The 14,602-nt window shown below is 37.6% G+C and overlaps 1 long non-coding RNA gene across 3 annotated transcripts; it reads left to right on the top strand.

Annotated features, from left to right (window-relative positions):
- Window positions 1-1,446: 1,446 nt before the first annotated feature.
- Window positions 1,447-14,086, top strand: LOC125261021. Of its 3 annotated transcripts, none has more exons than XR_007183192.1 (7): window positions 1,447-1,797; window positions 2,167-2,294; window positions 3,088-3,106; window positions 3,231-3,368; window positions 8,039-8,121; window positions 8,260-8,380; window positions 13,561-14,086. It is a non-coding gene; the product is annotated as an uncharacterized LOC125261021 (long non-coding RNA). The 3 variants fall into 3 exon arrangements; XR_007183193.1 differs by lacking the exon at window positions 13,561-14,086 and adding an exon at window positions 11,733-13,542; XR_007183191.1 differs by lacking the exon at window positions 13,561-14,086 and having other exon boundaries at window positions 8,260-9,005.
- The last annotated feature ends 516 nt before the right edge of the window (window positions 14,087-14,602 follow it).

The raw sequence follows: 14,602 nt of genomic DNA, 5'->3' as shown, positions 1-14,602 counted from the left end.
AAAAAACTTTTTTTCAAAATTTGTTTAAACTTTATTTATATATCAATACATAATTAAAATGTAAGTACTCTGAAAAAGAAAGTATAAAAATCGAGTGTCTGTAGACCTCTCACGACTGTTTTAAAGACAGCTCATTATTTCCATTCACTCCACCCCCTCCCTTCTGGGCTCCTTCCAAAGCCACGCCCCCAAAACGCATGAACGTGTGACTCCGACCACTGAGCTGGAAGACGCATTATTTACCTGAGACGAGCGGAGAGGAAGGAGCACAGTGCATGTAGTGACATCATGTCAGAATCACATGTAATAAAAATAACTTTATAATTATGAAGATAAACAAGATGTATTTTAGTACTCACTATCAAGCTAGCATATTGATATTGGTAAAGTTTAAAATATATATTTTTTGAATCGCTAACGAGCTAGTTATCTATAAGGCAAAGCTAAAAACAGGTTGCATGATACACGTTTTTCCATTACCATCATTTACACTGTGATGAAGATGAATTTCGTGTAAGATTCATAACATATACGTTGTTCTACAGATCAACAGAGTAACATACACTCAAATATCAACTCACAACTGCATTGCAGACACAAAATAATAACACACACATACAACAAAGTGTGTACGACACACACAGATACAAGATAAAGACATCAGTAAACATAGGTAGAGAATATAAAAACAAAACAAAGGCGAAAAAAACGTGCAGGTAAACTTACAGGTGAACATGGTAAAAGACTTAGACAGAGGGTAAAATTATGCACAATTCAACACTATAGCTATCATTATTTATCGTCTCTACTACGGCTCGCTAAGTAATGTTATGTTAGCTATATTACGCAGCTACGTGTGCTAATGACACATGCTTCATGAAAAAATAAACAAAAAAATATGTATGATCAAAATACAAAAAGAAAGATTTACCTGTCCAGCAGAAATAAAGCCATCAAGGAGTCACTTTTCAGCCCCTTGAGTTCCCTCAGTTCTCGCCATCGCTGGAAAGCCACGCCGATATTAACTCGCGTTTTATTTCTTTGTTTATCCAAAGACTTTTTGTTCATTGCCTTTTCTTGTACTGTTACTGTCTTCCTTTTTTTGCCTGGTTTGCCTTCACTAACTGCATAGGCCGGTACTGTGAATTTAGCTTGCTGTTTCTCTGCCATTGTTTTGGTATTCCTAGGATCCATGCCTCTTGGATTCCCCAAATCAAACGTGTGCGCGCAAGTGGGCAGGTCATGTGTGGCAAAAGGGTGGTTGCCATGGTTGCGAGAGAGTGACAGCCGCCTAAGCCAATCCTATGTTTCGTCCCGGATGGAAATAATGAGCTGTGTTTAATACAGATTAAACGGTCTAGAGTCACTCGATTTTTATACTCTTTTTATCAGAGTTCTTACATTTTAATTATGCATGTATATATATAGAAAGTTTAAACAAATTTGGAACAAAATTTCTTACCTACCCTGCCTTTAATAGAATTCAAACTGTTTCGAATTCCTATTTCCGGCCCTTTAAATTTAAAAGTAGGCGCGCGGAAAAGGCGCCTAAACAGCAGCACCCGCTTCGAATGTTATCACTCGATTGAATGGGCGTTATCAGTGGTTATCAGCTCATAGATATGGGCCAGAAGGGGCCTGCTGCGCCTACTGGTAGGCTCAGATGGCTGTTATCATCCATCTACATGGTTAATCACCGATACAAATACAAGAGACGATTCCAGATCCAATCAGATCGGAAGTTCACTGGATGACGCGGCATCGTTGCGGTATTTCCCGCCGGTTGATATTTTTCAGGTAAGACATGATAAAACCGAGCATTTAAACTGTAATTAATTAGTCAATAATCGAAAACAATACAGAAAATGTGTTTTAAGGTGGCGTAACTTACATGAGATAACCGTGTTGCAATTGTGTTTGTTATATACTTTATTAACCTATCCTTACATGAGATAATCGTGTTATATATTACATTACTTGCTTTATGTGAGCATTAACGTTGCTAATTAGCATGTTTTACGTGTCTAATGGGGTAATTTAGTTTAATAGTTCAACATTATTGTTTAATTGTTTTATTATGTAATGTTTATAATAGAGTCGTTAGTCTGAGATCGATTCGTTAATCTGAGATCGATTGCTTTGCTTATGTCACGCTCTTTCACACAGTATCGCGAGAGTTTCTCCATGCGAGTGAACGTTATGAAGTGAGATCGCGAGACTTGGCTCATACGAGTAAACGCCATCACTGAGAGCATCATTCATCTCTTCTTATCATTTTCCCTGTTTATTCTCAGGTAAAGGATCAATAAAGTTAATATAATGCATTTAGAAAACGAGTATATAATAGTAAAACTTTTACTATTTTCTTACTAAGTGTGTTCGTGCGTGTTTATGCGCAGAGCACATGGTAGTTGGGCCTAAGGCATGGTTGGGTAATATGGTTTTCGCCATGTGGAAAACCTAAAAGGCGTTTATATATTTTGTATTCTGTTTCATACTGTTTTGTAACTGTTTACGAGTTTTGTAAGAGTGTACGCCACTATTCATGTTTTGAAAAGAGTGAGAAAGGTTTAAGTTAGATAATTTTTTGCGTGACCAACCTGTATGTGAATATGAGTGGTATCTTTAACATGAAAATCATACGACTAAACGCCATCAAAAATATCACTCATCATCTTTTGTGATATTTTCCCTGTTTATTTTCAGGTGTAACACTAGTTAACGTTTCACTGAAGCTAACGTATATTATAGTCATATTGAGTGGAATAGTCAAACCCAAGACGTATTTTATGGCTGTTTGGAAACCCTGGGATCTTGAATAGAATGTAAGATAAAGTTCTGTGGGTTTGACACATGAGGAACCTTACAATTAAATTGATTTATGTAAAAGACGAACACTGGCAATCTATTAGAAGTAAATATTCTGTGGTGTCTGTATGTCACATTTATTGCTGTCCTCAACATTGAACTTGAAAAATAAAACCCAAAGGCACAGGTCTGCCCGTCTGTCTGCTTAGCTGTCTATCTATCTGTCTGCCTGCATAACATTAATATCTCTTTACCTAACTTTTTTGTCTCCCTCTACAGCATCAATTTCCAGTGTGTGGTAAGTTTGTTTTATTTATTTCCATGCTCTATGTCTGTTGAACAATCCAAATTTTGTTTTGGGCTGTTTAGAGAGCCCATTCACAAATCTATCTTGTGCAAGTTTCTCTCTGTTTATGTTTTAGGCCCCTTCTGGCCCATATCTATGAGCTGATAACCACTGATAACGCCCATTCAATCGAGTGATAACATTCGAAGCGGGTGACAGCAGAGAGGATCGGCTGGAGAATTGACGGTTGAAAACTGCACAAAGTAAAGTCAAGGTAAGACTTCATAAAAAATAATGGATTTAAATAATGTTTTTATGTTGTTGGCGATTGCTTCGTTATATTTGATTGGAGTATTTATGTGATATTATAGTTAGCTAATGATTACTTAAATCGTTAGCAAGCAAACGTTACTTAGTCATTTCAACTTTTGCTATCTCTGGATTTTCAGGATTTTATTAAAAAAAAAATATGAATGTTTATGTAGAAGATTTGTAGTTTGTGTAGGCTACAAGTGACCGGACATAGTAATTTGCTATGTTCGCGCTGTTTACATTTTTCTTATGATAGGGCCAGTAGATCAAGACTGATTAGTTCATTGTTTTTAACTATTTTATGTAATATCTCGTGTAAGGTGACCAGATTTCTGAAATGGAAACTGGGGACATTTCCTATGTGAGTGGTCAAAATACCACCAAAATCTAATTTTTTATTATCTATTAATTAAAAAACGGGGACAGTACATTTTTGATTTTTTTTTTTTATTGCTGTGGGTTTCACATTTTACATTAATAAATATTATGATTTAATTTTATTATTAGGATTTTTGGTCTGGCTTTATTACAATTCACCAAAATAACTAGCCAGTAGGCCTAACTACAAAAAAACTAATAAACTGTTACACTATTTTGAAAAATCACATTACAAAATATAATGTGAGATAAATAACACAAATAATATTTGCAACATTTATTATTGAATTGAATATTTTAATTTTCACGAGCTGTTTATACTGTACGAAATTACAACTTTTGTCCAATGACATTTTAATTTTCTGTTAACAGCTTTACTGACATAAAAGGAGCTTTGTTGTAGTATTCTTGAGTAAAGTTCATAAAATGTAGGCTACATTATTTCCCACTGGAATTTGTAAAATGTTCTGTATACCTCCTCTAGGGGGGTGCGGGGGAATGCACCCCCGGAAGAAAATTTTGTACATTTTAAGGTTAAATGCATCAATCTGGTGCACTTTGGAAGCTCAAAATTAAGAGCTTCAACCCATGTACAGTGTGCACATTGAACAAAGAAACAACATTGACTTGTACCTGGATATTAAAGAGAGTTCAAACATCTTTTTAGTTGTGATATAAAGTCTATATCGTTTTAGGTGTTCTAGGATGCCAAACAATTATTACAATAAAATAATAATATAATAATGTTTTAGGCCTAGCTATATAATTATTCATATGACAATAATATCCATATAGGCTATTGTAACAAATGCACTCTAATATATATATATATATATATATATATATATATATATATATATATATATATTTTTTTTTGGTTAGGCTACATTACACAACGTATAGGGAAATTAAAATACTATTTGTAGCCAATTTCTAAGATAAATCCTTGAGTTTTAATTTTGATCACGACACCAGCTGATCGTGTGAGGAAAGTGCGCACTTCTCTTTAAAACACGCAGCACAAACAGACTGAATATATAGGCCTACTTAATCACTGTATTTTGGTGCTTTATAAAGGCACAAAGCCATATCACGGTTTCGATTTTAGTTCGTTGGCAAAATACAATGTTAGAGACCATTAGGCCTATGTTTTAAATTTTCGGTTTATTATGAAACGGTGGCGGCGGCACAGGGTCATTAATGGGAAACACTGAATGAATGTTTAGCTGACACATGTGCTAAAGTTGTCATATCAGTTTTTATATCATAACAAAAACCCTTCAACCGGACCGAAAGAGTCCGAGGCCAAGCGGCAACCTCCCCCAGTTTCTCGTGAAGCCAATACGGAAGTAATTTAAACTGCGATTCATCGACTGGCCGCTATAGGGACAGGCTGCAAAAGGGAGCAGAATCTCATTGACCATAATGTTAAAACAGCCAAGTTTACAGCGGAAAAAACATGTTTACACTCTGGTTCAAATTGAGTTTTGGTCTATACTGCTAATTTTGCCCTTCATGACAACTCTGAGGGGGTGAATTTTTTTATAACTTATCCGTTTAAATTATATTAAGCCTTAAAGTTCTGCATAATTAAGGGCGTGGTCACTTGAGTGACAGGTGGCGCTGCTGTCTGTGAGCCGTCACTTTACCTCAGCAGCTAATTTCAGCCACTGAATTTGGCATCTCAGCCGTATTTGTGCCTTTTTTTCTGGATTATTTTATACAATATATGGCTTGCTGCATACTCGAGACAGATGTCAGTCTGTGTACATGTGCTCGCATGCGGAACACACGTAGTTGGATCGTCGTGGCATTGGCTGAAAGTTTTGTTCCTGAGATTTACTACAATGACAATACCAGGAGGATATACAACTCCGACAGCACTGCTTGGATATAACTAAAACTGCTGCACTATTTTGAAAAATTATACTTTGGGAACGTGCTCATTAGTTTGAGAGAACATTTGAGAGTTATACAAGTGCAACGGATTGGATTCATCTCGCGATCTCTATTAAAGGTATGAAGTCCCATTTGATTTTTTTGTGTTATTTGCACACCCCACACAAATTAATTAGACTACTGGTGTTATAGCATCTATAACGTTATCTTAAAAAACACCGTAGATTGACAGTAAACCTTTAGTACTTTCTAATGATATTGTTATCTTTATTAATATTTTAGATAGTATCTAAGATAGATATGCTAGGCGGGCGTGGTTTCAGCAACAAGTCGCATGGGCTCCAACTATGTCCCGCCTCTTTGCCCATTTTCAGTTATCCGGGAGTGACGTGCGGTGACGCGCTGCTAAGATGGCCGCGGCCTCATTTGCGCGTCAAAACTGATGTTCTCTATGGGTGACGTCACGGACACTACGTCCATATGCTCGAGGCCTGTCGCTGCGCTGAGTGAGTGACAGGAGGCGTGTATGGAGTCAAATTAATGCCTTAAAGTTTTGCACAAAAATAAAGTTTTGCAAAACCAAAAAAAGAATTGAGCAATAAAAAAAATGTTTTGCAAACAAAAATAAAGAATTGCAAAGGAAAAATAAAGTATTGAGCAGAAAAAAATAAGTTTTGCAAGCAAAAATAATAAATTGCAAAATAAAATAACGTAGTGCAAAAATAAAAATATAATCAATTACAAAAATCAATGACAGCTGTAATCCTATTTTATCTTTGCCACATATTTTTCATGCTCAAACCTACTAAATCATTTGCAACGCTCATTTTATTCTGCGTTTCAGTCAAGCGTGCGCTCACGATACCGGCTTTCGTTTGCGCTGCACTGTTCTGTGCGGTTCTCTTTATGGCACTGGTTTGACGTGGGGGTGGAGTCAAGAAACGGGGGCACGCCCCCGCGAAACACGTCATCGGCAGGAGACGCAGATCGCAACAGAACAGATCAAGCATAGAGACAGAGCGCATTTATTATAATCTGAAAACCATGCCCACCGGGGAAAAACAAAAAAAACAACCGTCTCCATTGACTTTGTAATGCATGAGGCTGCCTCCTTGTCTTTTCTGACTCATTACAAAAAAACAGAACAATGCCTAAAAGCTGCTGTGTGACAAGGTGTACAGCTAACAAGCTAAAAAACCCAGAAATAAGTTTTTATAAGCTGTCGACCCCAAAAAACGAATGTTTAAGGACACAAAAGTGGATACAGGCAGTGAGACAGAGCACAACAGGTCATATTACTATAAGAAATGCATTGGAGGGGGTCGTAATTGGCGACAACATATGCTAAACAAACCAACAAAAACAAACCATTCATTATTTTTAACCATGTCAAAGAATTATTTCACCTGTCGTTGATTACGTTCCCCTCCAATGCATTTCGCGGGGGCGTGCCCCCGTTTCTTGACTCCACCCCCACGTCAAACCAGTGCCATAAAGAGATCCGCACAGAAAAGTGCAGCGCAAAAGAAAACCAGTATCGTGAGCGCACGCTTGACTGAAACGCAGAATAAAATGAGCATTGCAAATGATTTAGTAGGTTTGAGCATGAAAAATATGTGGCAAAGATAAAATAGGATTACAGCTGTCATTGATTTTTGTAATTGATTATATTTTTATTTTTGTACTACTTTATTTTATTTTGCAATTTATTATTTTTGTTTGCAAAACTTATTTTTTTCTGCTCAATACTTTATTTTTCCTTTGCAATTCTTTATTTTTGTTTGCAAAACATTTTTTTATTGCTCAATTCTTTTTTGTGTTTTGCAAAACTTTATTTTTGTGCAAAACTTTAAGGCATTAATTTGACTCCATAGGGCGTGGCTCTGTTCAACTGCGGTGTGTGTGAACTCGCTGCCGGTGTATACTGTAGAAAAGCGGTATTGAACTGTTTAACATATTTTAATAGAGAGATATGTTTAGAAAAAATATATATATTTTAATAGCACTATTAAGATTTTTTTGCAATGTATTTGCGGATTATTTTGAATAAAACGGGGACATTTCCGGGGACAGCTCCAGTCGGGGACGGAGCACCAAAAACCGGGACTGTCCCCGGAAAACGGGGACGTCTGGTCACCCTAATCTCGTGAATAACGTTGATTAGTTCACCTCCGAGTCTTTTGAACCGAGTCTCTTTCGTTCATTCACGTCACGTGACGGCATACATTCAGTTAACGTTAGTTTGGTTTTACTTAAGTAACATGATATACAGTTAAGTCCCATGTAGCCCAGTTAAACTGTAAATCCAGTGGTCAATAATACTGAAGTGATACATTGTCTGTCTCCTCAATGTAGATCCTCCTGCTGTAAAAACCAGCATTGACCAGCATGAATTCCCTTTCACTCACTGTTTCCCAACCTGCAGTCGGTTCAGCATGGTACTGTAGACAAGTGTTTTTACTTATGCTTTATTATGGCATAACAGTAAAATAAAAGTATGACTATAATTCAATTGGACATTCATCTATGTATTCATTGTACATTATACTGCACTAACTAGTTGTATTACTTGTCAGAAACATCAGGCTCACAGCAACAGATTAAGAAGAATCCTGCATCAAAAGATGACTTCAACTTGCATGTGAGACAGAGTGAGAAGAGAAAAAGAGGAATGAAGATGGACTGTCTAAGAAACCTGTAAGTCAGTTACACTGTCTATTTTGCTATATGTGTGTATTAATTTGTATTATACTACGAGGATGTTGAATGCTTGAATTAGAGCTACGATAACCGCAATACCGCAGTAATGAGATGCCTACCGCGATGTTGAGGCCATCACCGCCATCACCGCTCTGTTTCTATGGTAACCAAGAGCTCAACTCTATGCCGGAGTGTTGTATCTTGATCTTCAAACTGATGGAACCATATGAAATATTCTAGATTATAACAATCCACAATCTGACTTGTGTTGCTGCCTGAATCACATCACACCATATTCGTTCATTGGCCAGAGGAGAACTGGTCCCTGACTGAGCCTGGTTTCTCCCAAGGTTTTTTTTTCTTCTCCATTTTTGTAACCTGATGGATTTTGGGTTCCTTACCCCTGTTGCCTTTGGCTTGCTAAGTTTGGGACACTTAATATTCAGCAATAATATTGATTTGATTGCACTGACACTATCATATGAGAACTGAACTGAGCTGGACGATGACATCACTGTTTTTTGCAGAGCTGCTTTATAACAAATTGAACTGATTTCATAATTGATTAACTTTATACAGCTATTGAACAGAACTGAATTAAAACATACTGACTTCAGCTGAACAATGACACTATTTCTTTTAGAGCTGCTTTACAGCAGAATTGAACTGGAATAATTTAGTCATTCTCCTGTTTATACCTGTAAAGCTGCTTTGAAACAGTCTATAAAGTGTTAAATTAAAGGTGACTTGACTTTTGAAATAGCCTGATCTGGTAAACAGTAATGCGTTGTCAAAATGTCACCATTCTAGGCAGCATGTGGGCCACATGATTTTTATTTTAATCCACTAGGGTTAAAATAAAAATATACTGTGGCCCACATTAGGGTCAGTTCTGGTTTATTATTTGGTTTGTTATTGGCTTACGTGTGGCATGATTGTGGCTTTATTGTGGCCCAGATCTTTCAAACAGGAGTGGACCGCTCATCATGCCATCATTCATGATTATTGCTTATGGCTGACATGCGGCATTGGTATGGCTTGCTTGTGGCCCAAATCTGGCCAACAGGAGTGGTCCGCCTAAGTGCCATCATTCCATGTGGTATGTGGACCAGAGCAAAGGGGTTGGATCTGTTGCACACTTGACACTTTCATGTGGCCAACATTTGGCAGGAATAATGGCACTTGGGCGGTCCGCTCCTGTTTGCCAGATTAGGGCCACAAGCAAGCCACAGTTATGCCGCATGTCAGCCATGAACAAAACAAATGAAGCAGAACTGGCGCACATCTGGGCAACAGTTCATTTTAATTCTGGCCCAGATCCAACACCTCGCTCTGGCCCACATACCACATGGAATGATGGCACTTGGGCGGTCCACTCCTGTTGGCCAGATTTGGGCCACAAGCAATCCATACCAATGTCGCTTGTCAGCCATAAACAAATCGAATAAAGCAGAATTGGCCCACATCTGGGTAACAGCAAGGTGATGGATCTGGGCCAGAATTCAAATGAACTGTTGCCCAGATGTGGTCCAGTTCTGCTTCATTCGTTTTGTTTATGGCTAACATGCGGCATTACTGTGGCTTGCTTGTGGCCCTAATCTGGAAAACGGGAGCGGACCACCCAAGTGCCATCATTCCTGCCAAAAGTCAGCCAAATGAAAAGTGTCAAACTTGCGCCAGATCTGGGCCACAAGCAAGCCATACCAATGCCGCATGTCAGCCATAACCAAAACGAATATAGCAGAACTGGCCCACATCTGGGCAACAGCAAGGTTGTTGGATCTGGGTCACAATCAAAATGAACTGTTGCCCAGATGTGGGCCAGTTCTGCTTCATTCGTTTTGTTTATGGCTGACATGCGGCATTACTGTGGCTTGCTTGTGGCCCTAATCTGGAAAACGGGAGCGGACCGCCCAAGTGCCATCATTCCTGCCAAAAGTCAGCCAAATGAAAAGTGTCAAACTTGCACCAGATCTGGGCCACAAGCAAGCCATACCAATGCCGCATGTCAGCCATAACCAAAACGAATATAGCAGAACTGGCTCACATCTGGGCAACAGCAAGGTTGTTGGATCTGGGCCAGAATCAAAATGAACTGTTGCCCAGATGTGGGCCAGTTCTGCTTCATTCGTTTTGTTTAAGGCTGACATGCGGCATTACTGTGGCTTGCTTGTGGCCCTAATCTGGAAAACGGGAGCGGACCGCCCAAGTGCCATCATTCCTGCCAAAAGTCAGCCAAATGAAAAGTGTCAAACTTGCGCCAGATCTGGGCCACAAGCAAGCCATACCAATGCCGCATGTCAGCCATAACCAAAACGAATATAGCAGAACTGGCTCACATCTGGGCAACAGCAAGGTTGTTGGATCTGGGCCAGAATCAAAATGAACTGTTGCCCAGATGTGGGCCAGTTCTGCTTCATTCGTTTTGTTTATGGCTGACATGCGGCATTATTGTGGCTTGCTTGTGGTCCAAATCTGGAAAACAGGAGCGGACCGCCCAAGTGCCATCATTCCTGCCAAAAGTCAGCCAAAAGAAAAGTGTCAAACTTGCGGCAGATCTGGGCCACAAGCAAGCCATACCAATGCCGCATGTCAGCCATAACCAAAACGAATATAGCAGAACTGGCCCACATCTGGGCAACAGCAAGGTTGTTGGATCTGGGCCAGAATCAAAATGAACTGTTGCCCAAATGTGGGCCAGTTCTGCTTCATTCGTTTTGTTCATGGCTAACATGCGGCATTATTGTGGCTTGCTTGTGGTCCAAATCTGGAAAACAGGAGCAGACCGCCCAAGTGCCATCATTCCTGCCAAAAGTGGGCCAAAGGAAAGTGTCAAATTTGCGCCAGATCTGGGCCATATCAATTTTGCTATCTGGGTGTAGTGATGCTCGCACTGCGTTTACATATTTTATCACAGCTTAAGTGAAATAAATGCAATATTTGACTAATACACTGCTTACAGCGTCTGTTTTTGAGTTGACAAATCCACATAAATCCAACCTGGTTTAGATCAGGATCAACTGTTGCACAACGCTCGGTATAAACTTTCTCTGTCAACTCAGGTTTAATCCAGAGTTTGCAAAGCGCATGCACCTGAAAGTGTGACACGTGCGGCAAACAGCCAATCACACGTTGGAGATTAATATTTTTTAAATAAAACGGTAAATTGTGTTTTTTGCACCAACAAAGCACTCGCGTCACTTCATAAACCACTGGAGTCACACGGACTACGTTAATGTATTTACTACCTTTCTGGTGTTTGAAAGTAGCCTAAGTTAGTTGTAGACTGTCAATGAAGGGACAGAAAGCTCTCATATTTTATTAAAAAGATCTTCATTTGTGTTCCGAGGATGAACGAAAGTCTTACGGGTTTGGAACGACATGAGGGTGAGTAATAACAGAATTCTCATTTTTGGGTGAACTAACCCTTTAACAAAACATTCATGAAATATTAGCATATCACTTATTAATCATGTATGAGCGTATAGTCATATTTTGTAATCATTAGTTCATCATTAACTATAAACTTATAAATGAACATTATTATGAAGGGTTATCGATATTTGAAAAGTTGTGTTACAACACTTTCTTCATCTATTGTATTCTATAAATATCACATAAAATTCAATTTTATTGCTTACCAAGAGGTGTTGTGGTCCCTGTAGTAGAGCAAAACCACGCAATTCAGTATTATTACGACAGTAAACAGCCTCAAGATCCATTTAATATATGTCATACTCATATTCATCTGTAGCATTGATTTCAGTGTAGAAAGAACACAGGTGCAGGTTTCGATGAGAGAGATTTTTTTTTTTTTTTTTTTACCTCTCACCAAGTGGGTTTGTGTCGGAGATGGGTGGGGTCAAGTTACATGCCTGAATTTGGTCTTCTAAAAACTGGCTTAGTACATGAAGCCTTTTCTTCATGGTTTTCTATGGGGGAGAAGAGGCTCAAAATAACACACACAAAAAATAAAAGACATGTTTTATTATTCAGAGAGATCTTTTCTTTTGGTTAAGAAAATGTGAAAAGTAGGTCTACTCAAGCCAGTAAATAAATCGAACCAACATTGAACTTGGGTTGAATAATGATATTATTGTCTTAAAGTTGCTTTGCAACTAAAATTTTATTTATTTTATAACTGAAGAACTTTGGAGCTTTTATGTCCTTGATTTTTTACTGTGAAGCTGCTTTAAAACAATCGGTATCACATAAAGCGATATAAACATAAATTTGACTTGATCAAGTAACATTTGGCTGGTCATGTGATCTTAACATGAGATGACCTGCTCCCTGTAAAATAAAACATTAATTAGGAAACTAATATGACTGGAATATTAATATCATGTGAGTGGACATGATTTCAAACTTATTTTTTCTAAAGTACTATTCTTTTTTTGTAGGGGTAAAACAATTTGAAGAAGAATTACAAAACCAACCAGCTCAAACACAATGCATGTGATGGTTGATTACAAATGTTTTAAACAAAAAATGTGGCCCAGCCTGTTTATCTGAACAAACAAGTACCATGTAAACCAGTCCATTCCTAAAAGCCACAATGTGATCAAAGAGTCAATAGGCCATGCAGAGACAGTGCCTCAACATGACATTTACTGTATATATTTACAATACCTTTCAGTTAAATTTACTTACTCTATCCTGGTGTAGTCATGGTTCACTCATTTACCCAACACCAAAATATGATGATACTGAAATGTCACTTTGCAGGACAGAATTCATTATTTTATTGTATTTCATTTATTTTATTTTAAATGAGATATTTGAAACCAACATACAAAACCACTGCTAAAAAAAGCCCACAAATATTTGTAACTGGACTTTTAACTTAAAACCTTAGAGTGAAATATACACAGTATAGAGTTTGTAACTTCTCTGTATTCTCATCTCTTCTTTATAGGCCTATTAAAACAAGTAAAACAGTTATTGACAATTAATTTGAGTAATTAATCAACTTTAATAAAAAATGAACAATTAACACTGAAACGCTGAACTGTGTTCACTGTCAACTGTGTATGACAACGGTTCAAATTGTGATATAAAGTCGTTATTTTTGTTTTGTTTTTGAACACAAAACGTATTCTTGTCACTTAATAATATTAAAGTTGAACCACTGTAGGCACATTGACTATTTTAACGATGTTTTTACTACCTTTCAGGACCACAAAAGGTGCAATGACGTTGCTGCCAATGTGTGCTTCAGAAACCCTTGGATTTCATTAATAACATCTTAAATCTGTGTTCCGAAGATGAACTAAGGTTTTAAGACGACATGAGAAAGAAATTTCATTTTTTGGTGAACTAACCCTTTAAAGGTGACCTATTATGCCCCCTTTTACAAGATGTAAAAAAAGTTTTTTGATGTCCCCAAAGTGTGTATATGAAGTTTTAGCTCAAAATACCCCACAGATAATTTTTTATAGCATGTTAAAATTGCCATTTTTATGGGGTGAGCAAAAACGTGCTATTTCAGTGTGTGCCCTTTAAATGCAAATGAACCTCTGCACTCGGCCTAAGAGGGAGGAGCTTAAAGAGCTCATTCTCCAGTGTTTGGAGTTAGTCAGGATGCACTATAATGTCAGAAACTGCAAATATATGGTGCATGGAGATAGAACAGGTATAGTTTAGTTTAATTACTTTTATAACTTATATTGTCTTCTTGTTTTTATCAACTATATTAGTACAAGCCAGTTTACTAATGAGTTTTATAATGTTTATTGTACTTCACACAAAATATGCAGCTTCTGTTTTCACTCTAGAAAATCACTGTAAGAGCTTAATAAAACACGGTGCAAGTGTGCATTAAAATATTATCCATAAACTCTCTCTCTCTCCCTTGCATTATCATCAACATACATAGCGAATTACACAGAAACACTCATTACATCTAACAGTATACAAATATATAAATACCTTACGCCTTTTCAGGTGGTGCTTAATAAACTGGTAAAATTTATATCCGTAAATCAACTCCAATGAACTGTAATAAAGTTTGTACTGATCTATCCTTGAGTAACAAATTTTTAGCACAACCTCTGTTTTGTATTGTCCATTTGTATTGACATTCTTTCACAAAGCAGTCCGGTGTGAAATGATTTGCGCAGATATAAACAAATTTCGGTAGAATTGAAGGAGCATTTTCTTTGAAAACAAAATTAATCCACCTCTTCTTCAGAGGCTCAGATTTCAGGAGTAAATTGA

The sequence above is a fragment of the Megalobrama amblycephala genome, unplaced genomic scaffold (genome assembly GCF_018812025.1).
Source record: "Megalobrama amblycephala isolate DHTTF-2021 unplaced genomic scaffold, ASM1881202v1 scaffold230, whole genome shotgun sequence".
In the NCBI taxonomy this organism is placed as follows: Eukaryota; Metazoa; Chordata; class Actinopteri; order Cypriniformes; family Xenocyprididae; genus Megalobrama; species Megalobrama amblycephala.
This window is presented reverse-complemented; position numbering and strand designations above follow the sequence as displayed.